Here is a 4,736-nt window from a genome sequence, read left to right on the forward strand (position 1 = left end):
TGGTGCTGGATGAACTTTGGGACAAGGAAAGTAGGAATTCCAAACCATTTTGTATGAATAGTCAACACTGCAAGTTTGACCCCGTTATGAAAAAAGGAAAAGAAAATGGAAAAGGGCTCAAAAATTGAAATGCCTTTGCATGGAGCCATCTTATGCACTTGTTTGTGAGAAAAATATTAAAATTGCAATACTGCAAGTTTGAAAAAAAACTTCACAAAATGGACTATCTAGTATGAACTTGTGTGGATTTCAAGGCATGTGCACATGAAAATGGCCACATACATGGCATAATCCATGACAACATGCCCAAATTTGGCCCAACTCTTGGTTTTACAATTTAGCACAGTGTTTCCTTAGAAATTTGCAATTATTTTGTAATAAAAAACTTTCATTTTTCAAGTTTCACAAATAATATTTTTTGTGAAGGAAGTGCCTAAAATAATTATGAAATTGGTGCGCTTTTACTTTTATTCAAAAGCAGGCCACATTGGAAAATGACCAGGTTCCAATAGTTTGTGAGAATAATTGCTATATTACATCAATTTAGTTGAGCTTTAGTGAATTTTCAGAAATTACCCAAATTTGCACTACAAGTGTGATGTAGTTTGGTCATGAAAATTGCTAAAAATGGTTTTATGCATTGTCGTTGGTGGTTGATGAACTTGGGACAACGAAAGTAGGAACCCCAAACCATTTTGTAGGAATAGTCAACACTACAAGTTTGACCCCATTTTGAAAAAAGACAAATAAAATGGAAAAAAACTCAAAAAATAAAATGCCCTTGCATGGAGCCATCTTTTGTGCACTTGTTTGTGGGAAAAATATTAAACTTGCAATACAAGAAGTTTAAAATTTGGCACTGAATGAAAAAACCCAATTATTTTAGCAAATTAATAAAATGAGTGTCACCACTTGTCAGACACATCCAACAGGGCAAAATTTGAATATTCAGACATGCAGACAACACAAATTTCATTTCAAATTTAGCTTTTTTACAGACATAAATCCTAAACATAGCTACTGACAATATAATGCTATACCTGATCTACTGATCCTGGTCGTCCACGTCCGAGCCGTTATCGCCACCTGAGTAGCCATCCTTGCCGTCGTCGCCCTCCTCGCTCATGAGGTCGATGGTGAAGTCGGCCTGATACGTCTCCAACGTATCTATAATTTTTGATTGTTCCATGCGGTTATATTATCAATCTTGGATGTTCTATAATCAATTTATAGTCATTTTATATCATTTTTTGGAACTAACCTATTGACATAGTGCCAAGTGCTAGTGGCTGTTTTCTGCATGTTTTTTACATCGCATGAAATCAATACCAAACGGAGTCCAAATGCAAAGCAACTTCATGGAGATTTTGTATGGACTAGTGATACGTCTCCAATGTATCTATAATTTTTGATTGCTCCATGCTATATCATCCACTGTTTTGGACAATATTGGGCTTTATTATCCACTTTTATATTATTTTTGGGACTAACCTATTAACTGGAGGCCCAGCCCAGAATTGTTGTTTTTTGCCTATTTCAGTATTTCAAAGAAAAGGAATATCAAACGGAGTCGAAACGGAATGAAACCTCTTGGAGAAGTTATTTTTGGAAGGAAAGCAACCTGATAGACTTGGAGTGCACGTCAGGAAAGAAACGAGGGAGCCACGAGGTAGGGGGGCGCGCCCACCCCCCTAGGGCGCGCCCTCCACCCTCATGGGCCCCCCGTGGCTCCCCTGACGTACTTCTTCCACCTATATATATCCATATACCCTAAAAACTCCGGAGAACAGAATAGATCGGGAGTTCCGCCGCCGCAAGCCTCTGTAGCCACCAAAAGTCAATCGGGACCCTGTTCCGGCACCCTGCCGGAGGGGGGAACCCTCACCGGTGGCCATCTTCATCATCCCGGCACTCTCCATGACGAGGACGGAGTAGTTCACCCTCGGGGCTGAGGGTATGTACCAGTAGCTATGTGTTTGATCTCTCTCTCTCTCTCGTGTTCTTGATTTGGCACGATCTTGATGTATCGCGAGCTTTGCTATCATAGTTGGATCTTATGTTTCTTCTCCCCGTCTACTCTCTTGTAATGGATTGAGTTTCCCCTTCGAAGTTATCTTATCGGATTGAGACTTTAAAGATTTGAGAACACTTGATGTATGTCTTGCCGTGCGTATCTGTGGTGACAATGGGATATCACGTGACTCACTTGATGTATGTTTTGGTGATCAACTTGTGGGTTCCGCCCATGAACTTATGCATAGGGGTTGGCACACGTTTTCGTCGTGATTCTCCGGTAGAAACTTTGGGGCACTCTTTGAGGTTCTATGTGTTGGTTGAATAGATGAATCTGAGATTTTGTGATGCATATCGTATAATCATACCCACAGATACTTGAGGTGACATTGGAGTGTCTAGGTGACATTAGGGTTTTGGTTGATTTGTATCTTAAGGTGTTATTCTAGTACGAACTCTAGGGCTGTTTGTGATACTTATAGGAATAGCCCAATGGATTGATTGGAAAGAATAACTTTGAGGTGGTTTCGTACCCTACCATAATCTCTTCGTTTGTTCTCCGCTATTAGTGACTTTGGAGTGACTCTTTGTTGCATGTTGAGGGATAGTTATATGATCCAATTATGTTATTATTGTTGAGAGAACTTGCATTAGTGAAAGTATGAACCCTAGGCCTTGTTTCAAAGCATTGCAATACCGTTTACGCTCACTTTTATTATTAGCTACCTTGCTGTTTTTATATTTTCAGATTACAAATACCTATTTCTACCATCCATATTGAACTTGTATCATCATCTCTTCGCCGAACTAGTGCACCTATACAATTTACCATTGTATTGGGTGTGTTGGGGACACAAGAGACTCTTTGTTATTTGGTTGCAGGGTTGCTCGAGAGAGACCATCTTCAACCTACGCCTCCCACAGATTGATAAACCTTAGGTCATACACTTGAGGGAAATTTGCTACTGTCCTACAAACCTCTGCACTTGGAGGCCCAACAACGTCTACAAGAAGAAGGTTGCGTAGTAGACATCAAGCTCTTTTCTGGCGCCGTTGCCGGGGAGGCTAGGTAAGCGGCACTCACACCCCGTCAACTAAGCTCTTTTCTAGCGCCGTTGCCGGGGAGGTGAGTGCTTGAAGGTATATCTTTAGATCTTGCAATCGAATCTTTTTGTTTCTTGTTTTAGCACTAGTTTAGTATATAAAAGAAAACTACAAAAAAATGGAATTGAGTTTGTCTCATACGCTTCATCTTTTTAATATCTTTCGTGAGTATGACGGAAAGGAAAATTGTGCCAAAGTGTTAGAAGAAGAATGCTATAAAATGTTTGGCACTAAATCTTTGAATGATGAGCATGATTGCACTGATGTTAGTATGAATTCCTTGAATATCTATGATGCTAATGATATACAAAACCACAAGCTTGGGGAAGCTATGTTTGATGAAGATGATATATTTAGTCCCCCACATTTTGATGAGAAAATTTATTATGATGAAAGTATGCCGCCTGTCTATGATGATTATTGTGATGACACGTATGCTTTAAAGAATAATGATAACCATGAAACTTGTCATCTTGATCTTAATTTTCAATCACATGATAGTTATTTTGTTGAGTTTGCTCCCACTATTGTTGATGAGGATAAATTTGCTTATGTGGAGAGTAGTAAAATTTCTATGCAAGTAGATCATGAAAAGAATGCTTTATGTGATGGTTATATTGTTGAATTCATTCATGATGGTACTGAAAATTATTATGAGGGAGGAATATATGCTTGTAGGAGTTGCAATAATATCAAGTTTCCTCTCTATGTGTTGAAAATCTTGAAGTTATGCTTGTTTTGCCTTCCTATGCTAGTTGATCATTGTTCCCATAAGTTATTTGATCACAAAATCCCTATGCATAGGAAGTGGGTTATACTTAAATGTGCTAGTCATATGCTTCATGATGCTCACTTTATGTTTCAATTATTATCTTTTATGTGAGCATCATTGAAATCATCATGCCTAGCTAGGGGCGTTAAACGATAGCGCTTGTTGGGAGGCAACCCAATTTTATTTTAGTTTCTTGATTTTTGGTTCTTTTTATTAATAAATAATCCATATAGCTTCTGTTTAGATGTGGTTTTATGTTTTAATTAGTGTTTTTGCCAAGTAGAACCTTTGGGAAGACTTGGGTGAGGTCTTTATGATCATGCTGTAAAAAACAGAAACTTTAGCGCTCATGAGATTAGCTTCAACTTTTTACTGGAGAGTGCTATTTAGTTGATTCTTTTTGCATATGATTACTAGACAAATTCCTCAGGTCCACCAATTTATTTTAGAATTTTTGGAGTTCCAGAAGTTTGCGTTAGTTACAGATTACTACAGACTGTTCTGTTTTTGACAGATTCTGTTTTTCGTGTGTTGCTTGCTTATTTTGATGAATCTATGGCTATTAAAATAGTTTATAACCCATAGAGAAGTTGGAATAAAGTAGGTTTAACACCAATATAAATAAATAATGAGTTCATTACAGTACCTTGAAGTGGTGTTTTGTTTTCTTTCGCTAACGGAGCTTACGAGTTTTCTGTTAAGTTTTGTGTTGTGAAGTTTTCAAGTTTTGGGTAAAGATTCGATGGACTATGGAATAAGGAGTGGCAAGAGACTAAGCTTGGGGATGCCCAAGGCACCCCAAGGTAATATTCAATGATAACCAAGATCCTAAGCTTGGGTATGCCCG

This window comes from Triticum aestivum, chromosome 7D (genome assembly GCF_018294505.1).
Source record: "Triticum aestivum cultivar Chinese Spring chromosome 7D, IWGSC CS RefSeq v2.1, whole genome shotgun sequence".
In the NCBI taxonomy this organism is placed as follows: domain Eukaryota; kingdom Viridiplantae; phylum Streptophyta; class Magnoliopsida; order Poales; family Poaceae; genus Triticum; species Triticum aestivum.